At 39.8% G+C, this 27189-nt stretch overlaps 1 protein-coding gene across 2 annotated transcripts in view; it reads right to left on the minus strand.

Annotated features, from left to right (window-relative positions):
- The window catches only part of PAK5 (p21 (RAC1) activated kinase 5), a 423702-nt gene that overhangs the window by 232244 nt on the left and 164269 nt on the right, over positions 1–27189 (minus strand). For both annotated transcript variants that reach the window (XM_042230412.2, XM_012188115.5), the window contains one exon: positions 10337–10485. The gene's annotated coding sequence lies outside the window, so the exon portion shown is untranslated. The remainder of the gene's footprint in view (positions 1–10336; positions 10486–27189) is intronic.

The raw sequence follows: 27189 nt of genomic DNA on the forward strand, positions 1-27189 counted from the left end.
GAATTATTCAGCCCAAAACATCATCAATGCTACCGTGGCAAAACCTGTTTCAGATAACGGTGAAGCTGAAAGAAAATGAAGAGGTACCTAAGGTGTGTCTAACAAAAAAACCAACAGGAAAAAGACAGACGTGGAAGACATTTCACAGAAAAGAAACACAAATGGAGAACGAAATATGAGAAAACTGGAACCTCTTTAGTAAACAGGGAATTCAAATCATGGTAAGACACCACTTCACACTCAACTGAGTGGCAAAAATTTAGATCTTGAGAACACACAGCGTGGGGAGACTGGGTCTCTGCAGGAATTCTCACTTTTCTGTTGTTCTCGTCAGGAGTGGAAATTGCTACTGTCTCTTTGGGAAAGAGTTCAGCATCATGCTGTAAAGTTGAACAAGTGCATATTTAAGGTGAACACTCATACCAGTTTGTCCGAGACTGTCCTAGTTTTAATGCTGGAAATCCTGTATCTTAGGAAATTCTGAAGTTCCGAGTAAACTGGAATGATTGGCCACCTGTATATCCTAGCAATCTGTTCCTATGTATGTAACCCTAAACAACTCTTGCACAAGCACCAGGAGATATATAAAAAATAATTATAATATCATTTTCATAACAGCAGAAAATAGACACAATGGTAGAGTCTATCTACAAGAGAATAAATGGTGCGAGATTCAGGCAATGTAATATTTTCTGGCTGTGAAAATGAACTACAGTTACATGTAACAATATGGATGAATCTTAGAAACAACCATTCGATAAAATGAGTAAACCTGTTGACCCTGAGTATGAGATAATTACAAAACTCAAAAGGAAGCAAAAAACAGGGCTTCCCAGGTGGCTCAGTGATAAAGAACTTGCCTGCTGATGCAGGAGACATGGTTCGACCCTGGTTTGGGAAGACTCCTCATGTTGCGGAGGAACTAAACCCATGCACCACAACAACTGAGCCTGTGCTCTGGAGCCTGGGAATTCCAAGTACTGAGCCCACAGCCCACATCTGCTGAAGCCTGCCATGCCCTAGAGCCCAGGCTCCACAACAAAATAAGATACCACAATGAGAAGCCACGTACTGCAGCCACAGAGGAGCCCCCACTCACGGTAACTAGAGTAAAGCTCGAGCAGCAATGAAGACCCAGCATCACCAAAGACAGATGAATACTTTTTTCAAAAAAAGGAAACAATAATCAAATATTTCATAAAGATACATTCATGTTTGGCCCAATTTCTTTTTAAGCAAGAACATGGTAAATGGTAGACAAATTTAAGATAGTATCTCTGGAGGGGAGGGGAAAGGAGGAAATGGAATGGAAGGCTCCCTTCTTCCCAAAGAGAAATTAATTAAACTAATCAATTATTACATCCCCAGAAAGTGTTCACTGGATTTTGTATCTTTGCTGTAAACTTTAATGGTGTTATTTATTTCTTTTTTGGCTATGCTATTTTCTGTTTATCTCTTTATGTTTTTTTAAAACCCTTCTTTATCTCACTTCTTAGAAAGAGATTGGGAAAGAATGAATGTAATACAGTCTCCGAGCCAACAAGAGTGGGTGGGTATTTTGGCCTGGCTTGCCATTCATGGATCTTGCCAGCATGTATTTCCAGTCAAGTTCTCTTTCTGCTTCCAAGGAGCTGGGGATCCCAATGTCAGCCTGTTAAGTCTCACGCTAGATTTGGCTGTACCTGGTCACTTGGGAAGCACCAAACTTAAAACACAGGCCCCAGAGAGCAGTAAAAGCTCAGGACAACTGCAGAATAGGGCTGCTGTGTAATTTACACAGTTTAGTCTCAGAGTGAAGAAATCCATGAACGGAAAGTTACCATTTCACACGCACATCCCAGTGGAAACACACAGGCACAGATCTCCCTATAAATATGTTATACTTGAAACTTGACCTTGGAGGGTCCAGAGCCTCGGAAGTTTGAGTTTGGGACCATAATCCAAAAATTCTTTGTTTCTACAAAGTGTGCTTAGCACACTTACCGAAGTTGTACCACAGAAAGAGAATCTATCACATTAGTCTGCATCATTGCATTACCTCCCTGAAACCACAAACACCGTCACACACTGAAAATTTCTTACATTTAGGCCCACTCCAAACCTCACCTTTTTCTCCAAGCCCCCATCACGGTATTTTCTTCCTTCTTTCCTCCCTCCCTCCCTCTTTCTCTTTGAAATAAACACAAGTACTATTATTCTGCCTGCAAGTTAACTTTTGTCTTCCTGAATTCTGGTACTATTTTTTGTGTTTCTAGTCTTTAATCTTGATCCCTTTCATGCACGATACTCAGCCCTTCCCTTCCCTGCACCCCTGATGCCTTCACTTCCAAATCATCTGACAGCATTATGGGACACTTTTTTTGTATGTCTCTGAACACATTCTATTGTCCTTGCCTTAAACATGCTTCTTCTTTATTTTTTCTGAGGCACAACTACTCACCTTTTATGATTTTAAAAAATCATTTTATTTTTATTTTTGGCTGAACAACATGTGGGAGCCCAGTTCCCCACCCAGGGATCAAAGCCCCTGCATTGGAAATGTGGAGTCTTAACCACTGGACCACCAGGGAAGCCCCACCTTGTACATTTTAATCAAGATGTTTCTTTTCTTGGTAAATTGCAATCTCCCTCTGTCTAGTCAAAGCTATGGTTTTTCCAGTGGTCATGTATGGATGTGAGAGTTGGACTGTGAAGAAAGCTGAGTGCTGAAGAATTGATGCTTTTGAACTGTGGTGTTGGAGAAGACTCTTGAGAATCCCTTGAACTGCAAGGAGATTCAACCAGTCCATTCTAAAGGAGATTGACCCTGGGTGTTCATTGGAAGGACTGATGTTAAAGCTGAAACTCCAGTATTCTGGCCACCTCATGCGAAGAGTTGACTCACTGGAAAAGACTCTGATGCTGGGAGGGATTGGGGGCAGGAGGAGAAGGGAACGACAGAGGATGAGATAGGTAGATGGCATCACCGACTCGATGGACGTGACTTTGAATGAACTCTGGGAGTTGGTGATGGACAGGGAGGCCTGGCGTGCTGCAGTTCATGGGGTCGCAAAGAGTCAGACATGACTGAGTGACTGAACTGAACTGAACTGAACTGAACTTCCTGCATATGTCTTTGAAGCTCTTACCAAAATTCCTCAAGTTTGGACTGTTTCCACAGCCCTCAAATTTGGACTGGCTGTGTGATTTGCTTTGGCCTATAAAGCAGAGGTGACATCTGAACCTAGGCCTCAAAAAAACCATTCACTCTCTTAAACTTTCCTCAGCCTATGAGGGTGGGCCTGGACTAGTCTGCTGGAGAGCTGAGTTTCCCAATCAGTTACCAGATACGCACCTCAGACTGTCTGAAAGGCACCTGAAGCACCTCAGACTATCGAAACCCCAGCCCACCTGTTAGCTGATTGCAGATAAATCAATAAACCAAGCCCAGGTCAGAACTCAGGTCACAGAGTCTTATGAGCGATAATACATGCTTATTGTCTCAAGCTACTCAGTTGTAGGCTTATTTGTTACGCAGCAACAATGGATGCTCTTTCCTGATCTGATTTAATAGCTGCAACATACTTCTACCATAGCCCCTTATATCACTACATAGCTTCTCGTGTTTCTCTTCCACAAATGTTCAAGCTATTTAAAAACAGGGCAAATTTTTATTTTGCACCACAAAACCTAACAGCACCTGCCAATAAATGACTGTCAGAAAAATATCAATGATAATTAGTTAATTAAGGATTATAATGATGGCCAAAGGATGGCTTTGGAGGTAGAGAAACCAGAATTTAAACTGTAATTCAGATTTCTATATGTGTTACTCCACAGATTTTGGCTAACATCAGACAACTTTATCTGCCCATGTATAAACTGAAACTAGAATTAAATATATGCCACAGGATTGTGGTTATAAGGTATATATTCCCTTTGCCTCCAACCTGGGGCAGAGCATTGTTGTTGTTCACTTGCTCAGTCATGTCTAACTCTTTGTGACCCCACGGACTGTAGCATACCAGGCTTCCCTGTCCTTCACTATCTTCTAGAGTTTACTCAAACTCAGGTCCATTGAGTTGGTGATGCCATCCAACCATCTCATCCTCTGTAGCCCCTTCTCTTCCTGCCCTCAATCCTTCCCAGCATCAGGGTCTCATCCAATGAGTCGGCACTTGGCATCAGGTGGCCAAAGTATTGGAGCTTCAGCTTCAGCATCAGTGCTTCCAGTGAATATTCAGGGTTGATTCCCCTTAGGATTGATCTCATTGCTGTCCAAGGGACTCTCAAGAATCTTCAGCAGCACAGTTCAAAAGCATCAGTTTTTCAGTGCTCAGTCCAACGCTCAAAATCATACATGACTACTGGAAAAATCATAGGTTTAACAATACGGACTTTCATTAGCAAAGTGATGTCTCTGCTTTTTAATACGTTGTCTAGGTTTGTCACAGCTTTTCTTCCAAGGAGCAAGTGTCTTTTAATTTCGTGGCTACAGTCACCATCTACAGTGATTTTAGAGCCCAAGAAAATAAAGTCTGTCACTGTTTCCACTTTTTCCTCATCTATGTGCCATGAAGTGATGGGACTGGATGCCATCATCTTAGTTTGGCATAGGACTGGGTGAGTGGTCAACAAATGAGAATAAAAGCATAAAATGTAAGTAAAGGACTTTCCTGGTGGCCCAGTGGTTAAGACTCTGCCTGCCAATGCAGGGGACACAGGTTTGATCTCTAGTATTGTAAGATTCCACATTATGTGGGGCAACTAAGTCCATGCATCACAACTGCTGAGCCCACATGCCTCAACCCTGTGCTGGGCAATAAGAGAAGCCACCATAATGAGAAGTCCATGGTGAAGAGCAGCTCCAGCTCACTACAACTAGAGAAAGTGTGCGTGAAGGAATGAAGACCTAGAACAGCCAAATCAATTTTTTAAATGTATGAAAAATAATAAAAAATTAAAATGTACAAAAAGCATTTAGTATAACACACAGCTTAGAGATACTCAAAAATATAATTAATTAATATGACCTAAAAGTTATGACCAACCTAGGTAGCATATTCAAAAGCAGAGACATTACTTTGCTGACTAAGGTCCGTCTAGTTAAGGCTATGGTTTTTCCTGTGGTCATGTATGGATGTGAGAGTTGGACTGTGAAGAAGGCTGAGCACAGAAGACTTGATGCTTTTGAACTGTGGTATTGGAGAAGACTCTTGAGAGTCCCTTGGACTGCAAGGAGATCCATCCAGTCCATTCTGAAGGAGATGAGCCCTGGGATTTCTTTGGAAGGAATGATGCTAAAGCTGAAACTTCAGTACTTTGGCCACCTCATGCGAAGAGTTGACTCATTGGAAAAGACTCAGATGCTGGGAGGGATTGGGGGCAGGAGAAAAAGGGGATGACAGAGAATGAGATGGCTGGATGGCATCACTGACTCGATGGACATGAGTCTGAGTGAACTCCGGGAGTTGGTGATGGACAGAGAGGCCTGGTGTGCTGCGATTGGGGTCGCAAAGAGTTGGACACGACTGAGCGACTGAAGTGATAGTCTATTAATGTGATCATGATCATCATCATTGCTGTCACTTCTTACAGGAGAACTTCAGGTGCTCCATCCATAATTCCTTGGCATCATCACCTCTGTACATGCTGACCTGATGGTACCCTCCAATGGCAAACACCTGGGACTCTCTCACTCCTATATGTAACGCGCCTCACTCCCACCCAGAGGAGCAGCCCTCAACCAAGGCAGATGGGAGAATGTGGCTATGTCCCCCAATTTCCCTTCCCTTGGTTATGATAAATCCAAGGTATGTTTTCTACTCTATCTAGAATTGCCAAATGAGGCTGTGTACCTTGTCACAGCAGTGATAAAATACATTTCCTCTCTTCTCTTCCCTATCTCATATCCCTACTCTTTGACGAAGATATATACTAGCATCATCCCCACAGATACACCAGTAGCTCTAGAATCACCATCTGACTCTAGGGAAATCAACCTAAAATAATACTACTCTTAGGTTTATTTTACCCTTATTGCTTCAGAATCTAATTACTTCTCCCAGTAATTCTGACTTCCATTTAAGGCCTAGCCTTTTAATGATCTCTCCAGCTAATCAAAGAGTTGTATCCAGCCCACTGATGACAAAACCAAGCACAGGATGTGGTGTGCCATCTTTTGTCTTCTTGGATGCTTTCATCATGGCTCAATTCTCTGAGTATATGAGGACAAAGTGAAATTGTCGTTGATCTTGGGTAGCTCTGTGCTCCTCCTGACGGGCATCTAAAACCCTGGCATTGACTCTTAGCCAAGACAGAGGTGAAACATACTAGCTTAGTGATTTATACTATGATGTTAAGAGTAGTATCCTAGGTATCCTGGACCAGCTTGTCTATGCTGTTCACTAAAATGTATGAACATGAAAGTGAGTTGCTCAGTCACATTCGACTCTCTGCAACTCCACAGACTATGTAGTCCATGGAATTCTCCGGGCCAGAAAACTGGAGTGGGTAGCCTTTTGCTTCTCCGGGGGATATTCCCAACCCAGAGACAGAACCTGGGATCAACCCAGAGATCAACTTGCATTGCAGGTGGATTCTTTACCAGCTGAGCCTCAAGGGAAGCCCAGGAATACTGGGGTGCATAGCTTATCCGTTCTCCAGCAGATCTTCCTGACCCAGGAATCCAACAGGGTCTCCTGCATTGCAGGTGGATTCATTACCAACTGAGCTATCAGGGAAAGACAAAAATATATGGATTGATGGTTTGCACTTGTTTATCTGTTTGCAAAGCTGCTTTTGTGGAATATAAAATACCCCTCATAAGTTTGAGCTTTGGCTCCTTTGAGACTCATGTATTTTGGTGGTTCATGATCAGAAGACAAAGTATATCCTGTATGGTGGAATGGGGACTATACCTGGAAGTCTCAGTCCTCTGAGATGTTTTCTGAGCTTACTGGACCCTATCCTGTGCCTTTATGTGTGTACTCAGAGGCATCTTTACAATTATCTGACACTATATAACTATATAGTTATACTATATATTATATATAGTATAGTATACCATATATAACACTATATATAACTATATCTGACATTATATAACTGCTGCACTGAGGCTCTCTTATGACAACTGAAGCCTTTTGACAGTGGTCTGGTATGGAGGAAGGAAGGGACTATAGCAAGCAAAGTTAGAACCATTTCAGAAAGATATGACTCTTAGAAAGCAGAGCCCAGTATTTTGCTGAGTTTTTTAATTCAGCTGAGTTTTCATGAAAACCCCTCCTAACACAGACTTGAGGCTGGTCCATGCTCCAACAGTGGCTGTGGGCTTCTTGAAATCTTGGACCCCCTGCCTAGGTCACTGCATAATTCTCTGTCCTCCCACCACCACCTGTGAGCTCTGCCCAATGGGTACATACTCCAATATAGAAGCCCTGTCTTTGGAGAGTATCAGTTTCTCTGGTAAGCATTGGTTGAATCCACATACTGCTGTCTTTTTTTTTTTTTTTCAATTGAAGTATAGTTAATTTACAACATTTCAGGTATAAAGCAAAATGATTTAGTTATACACACATACATATATATGCATATGTGAGTGTGAAAGTGTTAGTCACTCAGTTGCATCCAGCTCTTTGTGACCCCATGGACTGTAGCTTGCCAGGCTCCTTTACTCTCTGAGCCACCAGGAAATTGCATATGTACATATTTTGAAGGTGCATATGTATATATATTTTTTCAAATTCTTTTCCACTATAGGTTATTACAAAATAGTGAATACAGTTTCCTGTGCTATATAGTAGGTCTCATTGTTTACCTCCTTTATATATAGTATTTTTTCTGTTAATCTCAAGCTCCTAATTTATCCCTCTCTTTCTCTCTTCTCGCTTTGTTAATCAATTAAGTTTGTTTTCTGTCTGTGAGTTTGATTCTGTATTGTAAAATAGTTCACTTTTATCATATTTTTACATTCCATATATAAGTGATATCATATGATATCTCCTGTCTGAGTTACTTTTTATGGATAACTAATATTCTACTGTATATATGTACTACATATATAGTTCTCTGTGCTATATAGCAGGACCTTGCGGTTTATCCCTTCTACTTATAATAGCTTATATCTGACACCTCCAACCTCCCACCCCGTCCCTCCCCCTTGGCAATCACCAGTCTGTTCTCTATCTCTGTGATTCTGTTTCTGTTTCATAGATAGATCCATTTGTCTCATATTTTAGATTCTACATATAAGTGATATCATATGATATTTGCCTTTCTCTTTCTGACTTACTTCACTTAGTATGATAATCTCTAGGGCCATCCATGTTGTTGTAAATGGTATCATTTCATTCTTTTTTAAGGCTGAATAATATACCATTGATAATACATATATATAAATGATATAGTCCATTCATATATATATATATGATATTTATCAATCAATGATATTCTACTATATATATGTATATATATGATATTGAATGATAAGAGCTATTCATATATGTTGGAAACAATTCCTTACATATTCCCATCTTTTTAAAACATCAATTTTAAGTAGTATTTTAATTTTCTCTTTAATGCTCCACCTAGGAATAATCCATAGGAAAGTTTTAGTCTTTAAGTTATGCTTCACTAAGCTAAGCCATTGGTCCTTTAAAAAACTCATTTCTTATCCAGAAAGGTACCCTTAATATGGACTATCTCTCTGTGACCCAAGTAACACTGTTCTCAGAAGTTAGGAACCATACAGGAATGAAGGGAGTTGTTATAAAAGCATCTGGAAGGCTTAAGCCTCCAAGTGTTGCCTTGAACATGAGATTTCACAGCAGAATTTTATGCCTTCTCACAGTGTGACATCAACCTCCTCTAAATTTCAGAAGCCACAAATAAATACATCATAGACTGAAACAGCAAAATAAATTACCATTTATGTTATAGTAACCACCATAAACCAGCAAAATAACCACCATTATATACCAATGGTTATAAATCACCACTCTCAAGGGACTGTTGAGAGTCCCTTGGACAGCAAGGAGATCAAACCAGTCCATCTGAAAGGAAATCAGTCCTGAATAGTCATTGGAAGGATTGATGCTGAAGCTGAAACTCCATTACTTTGGTCACCTGATGCGAAGAGCTGACTCATTAGAAAAGACCCTGATGCTGGGAAAGATTGAAGGCAGGAGGAGAAGGGAGCGACAGAGGATGAGATGGTTGGATGGCATCACTGACTCAATGGACATGAGTTTGAGCAAGCTCTGGGAGCTGATGATGGACAGGGAGGCCTGGCGTGCTGCAGTCCATGAGGTGGCCAAGAGTCAAACATGACTGAGTGACTGAACTGACCTGAACCGACTGTACATTAAAACTCAAATAGCAGCATACCTTACATATGACAATTAGAATTGTGTTTGGGAATTCATAAAGGATATTGGTGATCATCTAGTTTAAATCGGTAGAAGGACATCCAAAACCTATTTTAAATCCATCTCTCCTCAGTGCCAGGTCTCTAAGCCAACTCATCATGCTCACTGGCCTAGGGGACAGCATTCTATTTTCCACAATGACTGAGCCTTACCCCTACCTAAATAACAGTCTTTTACAAATATAACATAAACTCACTTCTTTACTATTAACCCTCCACAGGCTTCTGTCTTTGTTGGACTGAAGTCAAGCCAATTGTCCATGTCTAAAGACTCTGCAACTTCCTCTCTATATCATGCTTCTCCAAATACCCTCTTGAACATCTGGCTTCTGGTTCATAGCACAGGTAAGATCCTATCTTCAAGCTTTTACCCTGTGGGCTCTTTTCCATCACTCAGAATTCTCTGAGTGGTCTTCTCTTTATACTGAAACAGAAGTTGCCCTTTATTTATTCTTTATCTCATTAACCTGTTTATCATGTTCATAAACATTATAAATGGCTGCCAGCCTCTTTTGCATTTATTGACAATAACTCCTTGGTATCTGGGGACAATTGGTTTTAGGACCCTTGTGGATACCAAAACCCATGGCTGCTCAAGTCTCTTGCATAAAATAACATAGGAAAGTCAGCCCTCTGTATTCATGGATTCCCCATCCAAGGGTTTAACAAGGATGCTGAACGTGAGGATAGGGAGGTCCAACTCTACTTATTTACCTCCTCCCACTAGAATGTCAGCTCTTTCAAAGCTGTCACCTTGCCTTTTTTGTGTACTATCATATCCCTAAGCGCCTAGAACAACATGCAGACATGTAGAAGCCACTCAGTAAATATATACTGAATAAAAAGGGTACATTTTTGTTTTCTTACCACTGCATGATTTAAAATTTAAAATGAAAAAAAAAAAACCCATAACATAATTTATTACCCTACCTTTTTGATGATGGCTGTGGATGAATCAGACTCCAGAGGAGTGTGGCTATTTCTGTTCTGCAACTTTTTGTTGGTGCTCTTCACTGCTCTTCATTTTTCTTCAGTGTTCATTTTGGCAAGAGGTGGGAACATTTTGCCATAGTGTATTTCTGCAACAACATGGTACCGACATGAGTCAGAACCCCACCAACATTATTCTTTGTTTAAAAATAAACATAAAACCTCATTTACTTCATACTCTCCTCCATGCTGTACATCCCCTGTTTACTGTTTCAACACTTTTCCTCAATATGCAGCTACAGACCTGCATGTTACTACCTGGACACCCCTAGGCAATGTTCCCTTAGCACTGCCTGCATCAGTCACAGCACTTCCTCTAATCATTCCACTGTGAGTCCGTCTCTCCCACTGATGGTGAGCCCCCTCTGGGGACAGGCACTACACCTTTGGCCCATGAATCCTTAGTCTCACTCACTCTCTAGTAAGTATACAAGTTGAATACAGCTGATTCTCATTATTTGTAGTAGTTATGTTCTATACAGTTGTCTGTGATACTGAATGAGTGATGCTGAACCATTGGACTGAGAGGAAATACAGCATTATGTTTACGTTCATCTTTGGCCTCAACACTTGTACCACTCACTCAATACACAACCTTGTATGGTTTTACGTTAATTTCCACATAAAGATGCCTTATTTAATTGTTGTTGTTCAGTTGCTCAGTCATGTCTCAGTCTTTGAGACTTAATGAACTGCAGCACCCCAGACTTCCCTGTTCTTCACTATCTTCCAGAGTTTGCTCAACTTATGTTCATTGAGTTTGTGATGCCATCTAACCATCTCATCCTCCATTGCCCCCTTCTTTCCCTGCCTTCAATCTTTCCAGCATGAAGTTCTACTTCAATAAGTTGGCTTTTTGCATCAGGTGATCAAAGTATTGGAGCTTCAGCCTCAGTCCTTCCAGTGAATATTTGGGATTGATTTCCTTTAGGATTGACAGGTTTGATCTCCTTTGCAGTCAAAAGTACTCTCAGGAGTCTTCTCCAGCAGCACAGTTGGAAAGTAGCAATTCCTCAGCATTCAGCCTTCTTTACAGTTGAACACTCATATCCATACATCATGACTATTGGAAAAACCATAGCCTTGGCTATATAAACTTTTGTCAGCAAAGTGGTGTTTCTGCTTTTTAATACTCTCTCTAGGTTTGTCATAGCTTTTCTTCCAAGGAGCAAGAGTCTTGTTATTTCAAGGCTGCAGTCACTGTCTGCAATGATTTTGGAGCCCAAGACTACAAAGTCTGTCACTGATGCCATTATTATTCCACATATTTGCCATGAAGGGATGGGACTGGATACAATGATCTTAGTTTTCTGAATGTTGAGTTTTAAGTCAGATTTTTCACTCTCTTTCAACTTCATCAAGAGACTCTTTAGTTCCTCTTTGCTTTCTGCAATGAGAGTGGTGTCATCTGCATATTTGAGGTTGTTGTTTCTCCTGGCAATATTGATTACAGCTTGTGCTTCATCCAGCCCAGCATTTCACATGATGTACTCTGCATATAAGTTAAATAAGCAGGGTGACAATATTCATCCCTGATGTACTCCTTTTCCAATTCTGAACCAGTCTGTCGTTACATATCTGATTCTACCTGTTGCTTCCTGACCTGCATACAGGTTTCTGAAGAGGCAGGTAAGGTAGTCTGTTTTTTCCATTTCTTTAAGAATTTCCCACAGTTCGTTGTGATCCACACAGTCAGAAGTTTCAGTGTAGTTAATGAAGCAGAAGTAGATGTTTTTCTGGAACCCTCTTGATTTTTTTGATGATCCAATGGATATTAGCAATTTGATCTCTGGTTCCTCTCTAAGGATGTGAATTCTCAGTTCACATACCATTGAAGTCTAGCTTGGAGAATTTTGAGCATTACTTTGCTAGCATGTAAAATGAGTGCAATTGTCTGGTAGTTTGAACATTCCTTGGCATTGCCTTTCTTTGGGATTGGAATGAAAACTGACCTTTTCCAATCCTGTGACCACTGCTGAGCTTTCCAAATTTGCTGGCTTATTGAGTGCAGCACTTTTATACCGTCATTTTTTAGGATCTGAAATAGCTCAGCTGGAACTCCATCACATCCACTAGCTTTGTTCGTAATGATGCTTCCTAAAGTCCACTTGACTTTGCACCCCAGGATGTCTGGCTCTAGGTGGGTGTTCACACCATCGTGGTTATCTGGGTCATTAAGATCTTTTCTATATAGTTCTTCTGTGTATTCTTGCCACCTCTTCTCAGTATCTTCTGCTTCTGTTAGGTCCATACAATTTCTGTCCTTTATTGTGCCCATCTTTGCATGAAATGTTCCCTTGGTATCTCTAATTTTCCTGAAGAGATCTCTAGTCTCTCCCAATCTATTGTCTTCCTCTATTCTTTGCACTGATCACTTAGGAAGGCTTTCTTATCTCTCCTTGCTATTCTTTGGAACTCTGCATTCAGATGGATATGGCTTTTCTTTTTTCTTGCCTTTGACTTCTCGTTTCTCAGCTATTTCCTCCTCAGACAACCATTTTGCCTTTTTGCATTTCTTTTCTTGGAGATGTTTTGATCACTGCCTCCTGTACGATGTCACATGCCTCCATCCATAATTCTCTAGGCACTGTCTATCAAATCTAATCCCTTGAATTTATTTATCACTTCCATTGTATAATGATAAAGGATTTGGTTTAGGTCATACCTGAATGGCCTAGTGGTTTTCCATACTTTCTTCAGTTGAAGTTTGAATTTTGTAATAAGGAGTTCGTGATCTGAGCCACAGTCAGCTTCCAGTCTTGTTTTTGCTGACTGTATAGAGCTATTCCATCTTCAGCCACAGAGAAGATAATCTGATTTCAGTATTGACCATCTGGCGTTGTCCATGAATAGAGTCATCTTTTGTGTTGTTGCAAGAGGGTGAATGCTATGACCAGTGTGTTCTCTTGGCAAAACTCTGTTAGCCGTTGCCCTGCTTCATTTTATACACCAAGGCCAAACTTGCCTGTTACTCCAGGTATCTTTTGCTTTCCTAATTTTGCATTTCAGTCCCCTATAATGAAAAGGACGTCTTTTGTGTGTGTGTGTGTGTTAGTTCTAGAAGGTCTTGTAGGTATAGAAATCAAGACCTTGTAGACCTACAAGACCTTATTTAATATCTGTTTATTCATTGAAGGTCAACCCACAGCCAAGAGTACTGTAACTCATGCCTGAGCCAAGCTTATCCAAGACACACAGATACTCGATAAGGTGCATCACAGCCTCCCAGCATTTAGGAACACTAGACAACACTTCAGCACTATGCTCTGGTGGATGGCTGGTGTACATTTCCAACAGCAAAATCACCAAGAAAAAGCACAGAAATACAAAAATATAAGAAGGTGCCTTGAAAATATAAAATCCATCAATAATGAGGATTGGATGAATATACACTGGTGAATTATATGCACTGCCATTGAAATGAGCAAAAAATAAATACTACTGATAGCATATAAAGAGACTAATAAAGATTTCATATGCCTCATGAACAATTCAGGAACTGAAGGCTGTTATTCTTGCCTATTCTAATAAAAGGACAAATTCCAGATATCACCCAATTTCAGACAAGCCCAAAGAAAACTTCTTTGAAAATAATTATAGGTTGAGAGTCTACCTTATCGATTAGGCATAACCCAAAGTGCTCTCGAAAAGATGGCTCCATTTTTCTCCTGAGATTATAAGAAATACCTGCTGTTATTTCATTATGTGCATTAGTTAACTGTAGGTACACAATGTGATATTTCCAAAACATCTTTTTAATAACAATGCCAATACTTTGTGACATAAACAGCAAAGATTTTTATACTTCCACTATCGACTTTCTAATGCACTTGAAGGACATTTAAAACTTCCTTAAGAATACAGATTTTATGTTTTAAGGCTGCTGCAAAATTTTTCCAATTAAGTTTTGTTCTCAAAATTTTAAACTGGTTAAATTTAACCCTGATTTAATTGTAGTTCATAGGAAGTAATTAGTAAAATCGCCATTGCAGAAGCATGCCCTATGTTTTAAACTACCATTCCTTCCATCAGTAGGATTTGCAGAAGATGATGTTTTGTGTAGAAACAAAAGGATGATTCTGAAAGCTCAGTTCCAATGTGTTCAAAGTCCGATAAAATATAGGTAGACACAGGTTCCTCTTAATGTCTTGTGAGACTCTCTTCATATATTTCAGAGTATCAGAAGATAAGTCATCTTGTCAGGAAATGCAATTTCAGGATTGATAAAACTATATGGGGAGAGAGACCAAGATGGCGGAGGAGTAGGTGGACGTGGAGTACATCTCCCTCCACGGATACATCAGGAATACACCTTCAGACACAGAAGTGCATGCAGAACACCAGCTGAGAGCAGACAGGAGCACCTGATCAGTGGGGAAGGATATATAGTACCATGCAAAACTTGGTAGGATGAAGGCACCAGGGGGAAAAATCAGGAGTGTTAGTAGGACTGGACTTCCCTTGGCGGGTGGTGGAACTGAAGCAGGGGTCTGATCCCCACACTGGGGCAACTGTCTACGTCAGAGGAGAAACATTTAAGGCTGAGAGTCAAACAGCTGATCTGTGACAGCTGAAATGGAATAAGAATGAGACAGTCCTTGCCACAGCCATACAAACCCTGGACAGGGATACAGGTCCCATGGAAGGTGCAGTGGCTGGGAGCTGGAGTTTGGGGATTGTGGTGAGGGCTGCTGTTGACTGTGGAGAGATGGATCGCGGGGATGTGAGGTAGGAGATTGTGGTGGGAAATGCCTGTGGAGGGAAGCTAGGCAGCCATGGAAGCAAGGCGATACTGCTGAGTCACACGTAGGGGGTGAAGCCATCACCATAGCCCCTCTCTCTCCCCACACACCAGCATCAGGAGCTGAACAATAGAGAGGCTGGCCCATCAAATGCCTGATGCACTGAACCACAGAGTAGTATCCCATCCAGGGTTCTCCTTTAAGAGACTTATGCACCAGAATACAGAGTAGGACCCCATCCAGGGTGCCCCTTTAAGTGCCAGACATGCCAGATAACACAGAAGGACACCAGGCAAGGGAGCCCTCTAAGTGCCAGACTGGGCAGAGCTACAGAGAAAGACTGGCCAAAGAGGCCTTCTGATTGCGAGCTACAAGAGACTCGAAAAAAGACTCTGATAGGGCCACAACTCCTGCAACAGAGGCAGTCTGTGTCCTGCACACTTGGTGCTGCTAGGGTCCCCACAAGCCCAGCAGCTGCTCCACCTTCATGCTCAACCCTCACTGGGGCAGAGCTGCCACAGGCGAAAAAAGTCTTGCATCTATGCATGCAGGGTCGCTTCAGTCGTGTCCAACTCTTTGTGACCCTGTGGACTGTGGCCTACCAGGGTTCTCTGTCGAGGGGATTCTCCAGGCAACAGTAATGGAGTGTATTGCCCAATACTGGTTGCCATACCCTTCTAGAGCGCTATTCCTCCTGCTGCCCTAGTTTCCGACTCCCCTGAGTACCTGTGACCCAAGCAGGTGCACCACCTGCACATCTGGCCCTCACTGGGGCAAACCCAAGTCCTCCAGGGAAGCCTCAGGAACAAACACAAGTGGACAACCCACATGCAGAAGTGGAAATAAAACCACAATTGAAACCAAGGGGGAAGAAGACCAAAACCTTCCCACCAGCTGCACAAGCTGCAGATTAAATCCACATGATCCACTAGGCAGACTCTGTGTCTATGGAATACATAAAAGCCACTGAGAGCTCCCACAAAAGAAAACACACTAGTTCTGATAGCTGTGGCCATTGGAGGCAAGACACACAGGACTAGGACCGAATTAGAATCTGAGCTGCCCCCACATCAGGTCCAGAGACCGGTACAGTGTTGGAGGGCATCCTAGGGAGGTGAGGTGGACTGTGACTCTCAGAGAGGGACTCTGACAGCAGAGACTCAAGAAAAACATTTATTATTCTTATGTTTTGACTTGTTTTGTAGATTCTTTTGGATTTTTTTTCTTTCTTTTCCCTTCCCTCCCTCCATTGTAGTTACTGCTTTTCTTGGCACTATGAAATCTAACTAAGCTTATGAGCTTTTTTTTTTTTTTCCTCAAAGTCACATTGGTTTTATTGTTGTTATATATAGAGGTTGGCAAGCCCAATCTCTGCCTCTATGTTGGGCTTCTGCAGTTCTGCGGAGTTTTCCTTTTTTATTTTCTTTCTTCCCTTTTATCTTGCTCTTTTTAAATCTTTAATTTTTAAATGTATTTTTCTACCTTTATTCCTTTGTTTGCTTTTCTTACTGTTCTTTTCCCCTTGCAGTTAATCTTGTATATAAATCTCCTTTGTATACCTGTATTTAACTTTTCATATCTATTCTTTCTTTCTTTTCCTTCTTTCCTTTCCTCTCAACATATTTGTTAGTTTTGTTTTCATTGCTTTATTCCCCACCTGGCACATTGCTTTGGTTTTGTTTTCCAGTTTGTGCTTTAGTTACCTTTGTTCTTAACTGGTAGAGACAATTTTTGATTTCCTTTGTTTGCCAGGTCAATCTATTGTACTTTATTTTTGTTAGACTGTTTTGATTTTGCTTATGGATATATACATGTATGTGTATAATACATTATTTTAATTATTATTTGCCTGATTTGGTAACTGCCATTTGTTTGGAGTTCATCTTTGATTTCTCATTTTTGGCTGTTTGTTTTAATCTCACTTAATGCCACCACAAACCACTTGTAGAATCTTTGTTTCTGACCAGAAATCAAGCCCTGAACCTTTGGAATGAGAGCACTGACTCCAAGAGTCTAGACTACCAGAGATCTAACCCTAGGGAATATCAAATAGTGAGAACTCACACAAAGGAAGCCACTTGAATACAAGACCCGGCATCACCCAACCACTAATAGCACCCTGTGAAGGATGACACATCTAAACAACAAACAAAAGAAAAATACAAACCCAATCATCAGCAGACAGGATTGCCACCTCCACCTTGTCCATTAGAGGAAAAACAAACCCAGCACAAATCTCACCCTGTAGGAAGCTTACACAAACCACTGGTCCAAACTTAGGAAGGCAGAAACCAAAAGGAAGAAAGAATTCAAACTTGAATTCTGGGAAAAGGAGACCTCAAACACAATAAGTTAAAAAAATCATGAAAAGGCACAGAAATACTGCACAAATGAAGGAACAAACTGGAGACACAGAAGTACAAATAAACGAAGAGGAAACAGGAAAAGTACCTGAAAAAGAATTCAGACTAATGACAGTAAAGATGATCAAAAGCCTTGAAAACAAAATGGAGAAAATGCAAGAATCAATTTAAAAAGATCTAGAAGAATTAAAGAATAAACACACAGAGACAAATAGCACAATTATTGAAATTAAAAATATTCTAGAAGGAATCAATAGTAGAGTATCTGAAGCAGAACAAATCAGTGAGCTGGAAGATAAAATGGTGGAAATAACTTCTGAAGAGCAGAATAAAGTAAAAAGAATGAAAAAAAAAACAGGGTAGTCTCAGAGACCTCTGGGACAATATCAAACGCACCAACATTCAAATTATAGGGGTCCCAGAAGAACAGAAAAAGAAAGGGTATGAGAAAAATTTTGAAGAGATGATAATTGAAAATTTTCCCAACATGGAAAAGGAAATAGTCAAGTTCAAGAGGCAGAGTCCCATATAGGATAAACCCAGGGAGAAACACCCCAAGACACATACTAATCAAACTAAAAAAGACTAAACACAAAGGAAGAGTATTAAAAGCAGCAAGGGAAAAGCAACAGGAAACATACAAGGGAAACCCCATATGTTTAACAGCTGATCTTTCAGCAGAAATTCTGCAGGCCAGAAGAGAATGGCAGGATACATTTAAAGTACTGAAAAGGAAAAATCTACAAAAAAGATTTCTGTACCCAGCAAGGATCTCATTCAAAATTGATGGAGAAATAAAAAGCTTTTCAGACAAGCAAAAGTTAAGAGAATTCAGTACCACCAAACCAGCTTTACAACAAATGTTAAAGAGACTTATATAGTCAAGAAATACAAGAGAATAAAAAAATCAACCCCGAACAGTTAAGAAAATGGCAATAGGAACATATATATCAATAATTACTTTAAATGTAAATGGACTTAAATGCTCCAACCAAAAGACACAGACTGGTTGAATGGATGCAACAACAAGACCCATAGATAGTCTGTCTACAATAAACCCACTTCAGACCTAAGGAGACATATAGACTGAAAGTGACAGGATGGAAAAATATATTCCATGCAAATGGCAAGCAAAAGAAAGCTGGAGTAGCAATCTTCATACCAGACAAAATAGACCTTAAAATAAAGAATACGAGAGACAAGGAAGGATGCTACATAATAATCAAGGAGTCAGTCCAGGAGGAGGACATAACACTTGTAAATATCTATGCACCAAACACAGAAGCACCTCACGACATAAGACAGACACTACAGACATAAAAGGAGAAATTGACAGTAACACAATAATAGCAGGAGACTTTAACGCCCCACTCACACCAATGGACTTCAGAGAGGGCAATGGCACCCCACTCCAGGACTCTTGCCTGGAAAATCCCATGGATGGAGGAGCCTGGTAGGCTGCAGTCCATGGGGTCATGAAGAGTCAGGCATGACTGAGTGACTTCACTTTCACTTTTCACTTTCATGCATTGGAAAAGGAAATGGCAACCCACTCCAATGTTCTTGCCTGGACAATCTCAGGGACGGGGGAGCCTGGTGGGCTGTCATCTATGGAGTTGCACAGAGTTGGACACACTGAAGTGACTTAGAAGTAGCAGCATACCAATGGACAGATAATCAAAACAGAAAATTAATAAGGAAACACAAGTATTAAATGATACATTAGATGAAGTGGATCTCTCTAATATTTTCAGGATATTTCATCCAAATGCAGAAAAATACACCTTCTTCTCAAGTTCACATGGAACATTCTCCAGGAGAAACCACATCTTGGGTCGCAAATCAAACCTCAGTAAATTTAAGAAAATTGAAGTCATATCAAGCATTGTCTCTGACTACAACACTATGAGACTAGATATCAATTACAAGAAAAAAAACCCAGTAACAAACACATGGAGATTAAACAACACATTTCTAAATAACCAACAGGTTGCTAAAGAAATCAAAAAGGAAATAAAAAAATATTCTAGAAACAAATGACAATGGAAACACAACAACTCAAAACCTGTGAGATACAGCAAAAACAGTCTTAAGAGAGAAGTTTAAAGGAATACAATTCTACCTCAAGAAACAAGAAAAACATCAAATAGATAACCTAACTTTACAGATAAAACAACTGGAAAAAGAAGAAGAAGAACAAAACCCCCCCTCAAAATTAGTAGAACAAAAGAAATCATGAATATCAGACAAGAAATAAATGAAAAAGAAATGAAAGAAACAACAGTAAAGATTAATAAATCTAAAAGCTGGTTCTTTGAAAGATAGAACGAACTGACAAATCTTTCACCTGACTCATCAAGGAAAAAAGAGAGAAGAATCAAATCAACAAAATCAGAAATGAAAAAGGAGAGGTTACAACAGACAGTGCAGAAATACAAAGGATTATAAGAGACTATTATGAACAAGTATATGGCAATGAAATGGATAACCTGGAAGAAATGGACAGATTCTTAGAAAAGTTCAGTCTTCCAAGACTGAACTGAGAAGAAATAGAAATTATGAAGGAACCAATTACAAGCGCTGAAATGGGAGCTGTGATAAAAAGCTCCCAAAAAACGAAAGCCCAGGATAAAATGGCTTCATAGGAGAATTCTATCAAACATTTATAGAAGAACTAGTGCCCATTCTTCTAAAACTCTTCAAAAAGTTGAAGAGGAAGGAACACTTCCAAACTCATTCTATGAGGCCACCATCACCCTAATACCAAAACCAGACAAAGACAACACAAAAAAAGAAACCTACAGGTCAATATCACTGATGAACACAGATGCAAAAATCCTCAACAAAATTTTAATAAATAGAATTCAGGAACACATCAAAAAGCTGTGATCAATAAACCCACTGTGATCAAGTTGGGTTTATTCCACAGGTGCAAGGATTCTTCAGTATATGCAAATCAATCAACGTGATACACCACGTTAACAAACTGAAAGACAGAAACCCTATGATCATCTCATTAGATGCAGAAAAAGCCTTCGACAAAATTCAGCACCCATTTATGATTAAAACTGGTCAGAAAATGGGCACAGAAGGAACCCACCTCAACAGAGTAAAGTCCATATATGATAAGCCCACAGTAAACATTATTCTCAAAGGTGAAAACCTGAAAGAATTCCCCTTAAGATCAGGAACAAGACAAGGGTGTCCACTCTCACCACTATTATTCAGCATAGTTCTGGAAGTACTAGCTATATCAATTGGGGAAGAAAAAGAAATAAAAGGAATCCAGATCAGAAAAGAAGTAAAGCTCTCACTGTTTGCAAATGACATGATACTGTACATAGAAAATCCTAAAGATAGAATCAGAAAATTACTAGAGCTAACTAGTGAATTCAGCAAAGTTGAGGATACAACATCAATACAGAGAAATCACTTGCATTTCTATATACTAACAATGAAAAATCAGAAAGAGAAATTAAGGAATCAATTCCATTTACCATTGCAACAAAAAGAATTAAATATCTAGGAATAAATTTACCTAAGGAGACAAAAGAAATGTATGCAGAAAATTATAAGACACTAATGAAAGAAATCAAAGACAAAAGAAACAGATGGAAATTTATTCCATGTTCCTGGGTAGGAAGAATCAATATTGTGAAAGTAACTGTACTACCAAATGCAATCTACAGATTCAGTGTGATCCCTATCAAATTGCCAATGGCAATTTTTCACAGAACTAGAACAAAAAATTTCACAATTCACATGGAAACACAAAAGACTCCATATAGTCAAAGCAGCCTTGAGAAAGAATGGACCTGGAGGAATCAACCTTCCTGACTTCAGATTATACTACAAAGCTACAGTCATCAAGACAGTATGATACTGGCACAGAAACAGAAATATAGACCAATGGAATAAGATAGAAAGCCCAGAAATAAACGCATCCACCTGTGAGTACCTTATTTTTGACAAAGGAGGCAAGAATATATAATGGGGCAAAGGTAGCCTCTTCAATAAATGGTGCTGACAAACCTGGACAGCTACATGTAAAAGAATGAAATTAGAATGCTTCCTAACACCATACACAAAGATAAACTCAAAATGGATTAAAGACCTAAATGTAAGACCAGAAACTGTAAAAATCTTAGAAGAAAACATAGGCAGAACACTCAATGACATAAATCCAAGCAAGATCCTCTATGACCCACCTCCTACAGTAACAGAAGTAAAAATAAAAGTAAACAAGTGGAACCTGATTAAACTTAAAAGCTTTTGCACAGCAAAGGAAACTATAAGCAAGGTTAAAAGAGAACTCTCAGAATGGGAGAAAATAATAACAAATGAAACTACTGACAAAGGATTAATTTCTAAAATATACAAGCAGCTCATACAACTCAATGCCAGAAAAACAAACAACCCAATCAAAAAGTGGGAAAAAGAACTAACAGACATTTCTCTACAGATGGCTAACAAACACATGAAAAGATGCTCAACATTGCTCATTGTTAGAGAAATGCAAATCAAAACTATAATGAGATATGACCTCACACCAGTCAGAATGGCCTTCATCATAAAGTCTACAAACAGTAAATGCTGGAGAGGGTGTGAAGAAAAGGGAACCCTCTTGCACTGTTGGTGGGAATGTAAATTGATACAGCCACTATGGAAGATGGTAGGGAGATTCCTTGAAAAACTAGAAATAAAACCACCATATGACCCAGCAATCCCACTCCTAGGCATGAACTCTGAGGAAACCAAAATTGAAAAACACACATGTACCCCACGGTTCATTGCAGCACTATTTACAATAGCTAGAACATGGAAGCAACCTAGATGTCCATCGATAGATGAATGGATAAAGAAGTTGTGGTACATATACACAATGGAATATTCAGTTCAGTTCAGTTCAGTCGCTCAGTCGTGTCTGACTCTGCAACCCCATGAATCACAGCACACCAGGCCTCCCTGTCCATCACCAACTCCCCGAGTTCACTCAGACTCACGTCCATCGAGTCAGTGATGCCATCCAGCCATCTCATCCTCGGTCGTCCCCTTCTCCTCCTGCCCCCAATCCCTCCCAGCATCAGAGTCTTTTCCAATGAGTCAACTCTTCGCACGAGGTGGCCAAAGTACTGGAGTTTCAGCTTTAGCATCATTCCTTCCAAAGAAATCCCAGGGCTGAGATCCTTCAGAATGGACTCAACCATAAAAAGGAACATGTTTGAATCAGTTCCAATGAAGTGGATGAACCTGGAATCTACTATACAGAGTGAAGTAAGTCAGAAAAAGAAAGATAAATATCATATTCTAACACATATATACAGAATCTAGAAAAATATTACTGAAGAATTTATTTATAGGGCAGCAATCAAAAACCAGACATAGAGAACAGACTTATGGACATGGGAAGAGGGGAGGAGAGGGTGAGATGTATGGAAAGAGTAACATGGAAACTTACATTACCACATGTAAAATAGATAGCCAAGGGGAATTTGCTGCATGGCTCAATAAACTCAAACAGGGGCTCTGTGTCAACTTAGAGGAGGGGTAGATGGGAGGGAAGTTCAAAAGGGAGGTGATATATGTATACCTATGGCTGATTCTTGCTGAGGTTTGACAGAAAACAATAAAATTCTGTAAAGCAATTTTCCTTCAATTAATAAATTAAAACAGTTAAAGCCCCCATATGGTTCTACTTCATATAATAAAATATTACAAAAGTAATACCCTGATGCAGGAAAATAAAATGAATTAAATGCATGTAACTTTATACTTTATTAGTACTAGTATATTACATTTTCCATATAATTAACCAATATTTTCCTTGGTTTAATTTGTAAAATTTATCATTATTTTTTATTTTCTATTTACTCTGCAAAAAACTAAATTAAAAAACAACCAGATTCCCTTAACTTACTTTATATGTGCCTATCTGTGCCTGTGTGCTAAGGCACTGTAGTCATGGACAACTCTTTGCAACCCTATGGACTGTAGCCTGCCAGGCTCTTCTGTTCATGCAATTCTCCAGGCCAGAATACTGGAGTGGGTAGCCTTTCCCTTCTCCAGGGGATCTTTCCAACCCAGGGATCAAACCCACGTCTCCCTCATTGCAGGTGGATTCTTCATTAGCTGGGCCCTAAGGGAAGCCTAAGAATACCAGAGTGGGTAGCCTATCCCTTCTCCAGCAGATCTTCCCTGCCCAGGAATCAAACTGGGGTCTTCTGCATTGCAGGTGGATTATTTACCAACTGAGATATCAGGGAAGCCCCCTCCTGCCAATGGAGGAGATGTAAGAGACTTGGGTTGGATCCCTGAGTGAGGAAGATACCCTGGAGGAGGGCACGGCAACTCACTCCAGTATTCTGGCCTGGAGAATTCCATGGACTGTATAGTCCATGGGGTTGCAAAGAGTCGGACAGGACTGAGCGACTTTCACTTTCATTGTCTTCACCACTAGCACCCCATGGAAAGCTTCAACATGTTCCTAGATCATCACTAAAGCTGTCAGATTTATTTTTCTATACACATCCCACTAAGAAACTTTTACTCATATTCCTCTGATAAAGCCATAATGCCACTATTGGCCTAAAAAAGAATGACCTGAATGTTCAGGTAACAGCTATTCCATTGTGAACCTTAATATAAGGTACTGATACCAATTAAATTTCATATTTTCATTTCCAGCCTTCAAGAGGAAGGGTTGGTCCTGTAACTGACAGCTGTGACTCTACCCACCTTGCACTATCTGCATTATTTGGGCCAGTTCATTATTCCCCATATTTATTGAATTCATTTGAAAACAGGAGATGGACACCATTTTCTATAACCTAGAACGGTCCTCATGATAAAGTGAAAATGGTCTATATAAAGTACCTTGCCAATAGTGAATAGTAAAAAATATTAGTTCTTGTTTTTGCTCAGTACAAAACCAGCCCAAGCACTGCAGACAATTGAATTTAGCTCTTAAAGCCAAGATATAGTGAACATGTGGGTAATTTGAAGAAAAAAAAAAAGTTATAGTTCACCGACATTTGACTTTCCAGCAAAACAAACATCTCTATGACTGTGATATGATGTGTTATAATATATAACTCAAAATCTGAGTCTGTGTTACATAAAACAGAACAAAGATTGATCATCAGTTATATTAAAACAATAAATTTTCTTGGGCTCCAAAATCACTGTAGATGGTGACTGCAGCCATGAAATTAAAACATGCTTACTCCTTGGAAGAAAAACTATGACAAACTTAGACAGCATATTAAAAAGCAGAGACATCACTTTGCCAACAAAGGTCTGTATAGTCAAAGCTACGGTTTTTCCAGTAGTGATGTATGGATGTGAAAATTGGACCATAAAGGAAGCTGAGCACCAAAGAATTGATGCTTTTTTTTTTTTTTAGCAGATAAAATAGACTTTATTTTTTTCAATTTTTATTTTACTTTACAATACTGTATTGGTTTTGCCATACATTGACACGAATCGCGACGGGTGTGCATGAGTTCCCAATCCTGAACCCCCCACCTCTCTCCCCATATCATCTCTCTGGGTCATCCCAGTGCTTTTGAACTGTGGTGTTGGAGAAGACTCTTGAGATTCCCTTGGACTGCAAGGAGATCCAACAAGTCCATCCTAAAGGAAATCAGTCCTGAATATTCAGTGGGAGGACTGATGCTGAAGCTGAAACTCCAATACTTGACCAACTGATGTGAAGGACTGACTCACTGGAAAAGACCCTGATGCTGGGAAAGATTGAAGGTGTGAGGAGAAGGGAAGAACAGAGGATGAGATGGTTGGATGGCATCACCGACATATTGGAAATGAGTTTGAGCAAGCTCCAGGAGATAGTGAAGGATGGGGAAACCTGATGTGCTGCAGTCCATGGGGTGACAAAGGGTCAGATACGACTCAGTGACTGAACAACAATGACATATTAGAACAAACAGCTGTGTCTCTGCACAATTTTTTCTCTTCTCTTTCAAAGATGAAAGCACTTATGCAGATGCATTTTAAGGTGGTTTCCACTCAGAATGAAATGGGCCCCAGAAGCTCTGCCATCTTAGGATGTTTGTTGCACCATTCATCCTTTCGTCCACTTTCCCTAGTAACAAGAAAAGCAAATTCATGAATGGTAGCTTTAATACGTGGTGTGTGCTATTTGTGTTAGAAATACAGGACTTTTTTTTTTTCCCTATGAGTGTAGGCTATGACCTTGACCTCATTAACACGACATTTTAGCCAAGGGAACTCCAGTGGGTTATGAAGTTATGAAAGCTACTATATCTTACTAGGCTGAATCTTTCAACAATTCCAAGGCACTGGGCAGAATGGAGAAAGAAATGGACTGCATAAGAAAATTAAGCCACAATTATTTCTTAACTTGTTTTTCAAAACTAGGATAGAACCTTTCTACAAGGAATTAATACGGATCATCCTTATTGAAAATATTATCTTTACCACTGCACCATTTTAAAATAGCTTTTTCTTTATGTATACTTTACAATTTTTCATTATTTTTTTAATTGAGTACAATTGATTTGCAATGTTGTGTTACTTTCTGGTATACAGCAAAGTGATTCAGTTTTCAGTAGGTCCTTATTGGTTATTTATTTTATTGGGTTGGCCAAAAGTTCACTTGAGTTTTTTCCATAACACAGAATGAGGTTTCCCAGGTAGTGCTGATAAGAATCCACCCGCTAATGCAGGGGACATAACAGATGTGGATTCGATCCCTGGGTTTGGAAGATTCCCCTGGAGGAAAAACAGCAAACCACTCCAGTATTTTTGCCTGGAAAATTTCATGGATGGAGGTGCCTGGCAGGCTATAGTCCATGGCATCACAAGGAGTCAGACATGACTGAGCACACACACACACACTCACATAACATGGAAGGGAAATAATTCTATAGAATGGAGATATTAAACTCTATACTTTCAGTTAGATGCTGTGCTCTTCATCTAATAGGTAAACTTTAAGTGCATAAAGGGTTTCATTAACAGGCTTGAGAGTGTAAAAGCCAAGCAGAAACAAACTATCAGAGATAGTTTAATATAAGTCTCCTGCAAGGAGTTGAAAACATCACATTTGTTTTCCTGCTATTCATCTGCCCCTCTGTGATCTTTGTCTCCCTATAATAAAATATTTATAGCCAGAATCCAGCATCCCCTCCTCTTTCTTCCCTGTTGACATAAGGAGTGTTCTGTTTCCATGGGAGAAAACAGCAACATTATAGGAACACTAAAATTTGGATACGTAACTTTGGGGAGTAGTATTGCGTTGGCCAGAAAATTTGTTAGGGTTTTTAATGAAAATCCTGAGTGAACTTTCTGACCAATGCAATCAGAAACTTACTGCACTCAGGAAGGGATTTTCTTTCTTTCAAAGCAAGATAACTGTACATATGGGACTGAAAGCTTGCAATAATTATTAATATTCACACCCTGTTTGACTGCACTGAACTCTCTCAAGGGAACTCTCTTCTTGGGAACCTACAGAATTACTTCCTGTCTTTGGATGTCCTCAAATATAGACTGAGTACTATTTTGTTTTTCTTTTCAGGTAATAATGAAACTCGATTTAAAAAAAAAAAAAAAAGCAATCTCACCTTTCTCTATAGGAAAATATCCTGTTTGAATAGCGTCTATTTCTGAGACATTTGCCCTAAGCCAATGGAGGGATTGAGCTTTT

Source organism: Ovis aries, chromosome 13 (assembly GCF_016772045.2).
Source record: "Ovis aries strain OAR_USU_Benz2616 breed Rambouillet chromosome 13, ARS-UI_Ramb_v3.0, whole genome shotgun sequence".
In the NCBI taxonomy this organism is placed as follows: Eukaryota; Metazoa; Chordata; class Mammalia; order Artiodactyla; family Bovidae; genus Ovis; species Ovis aries.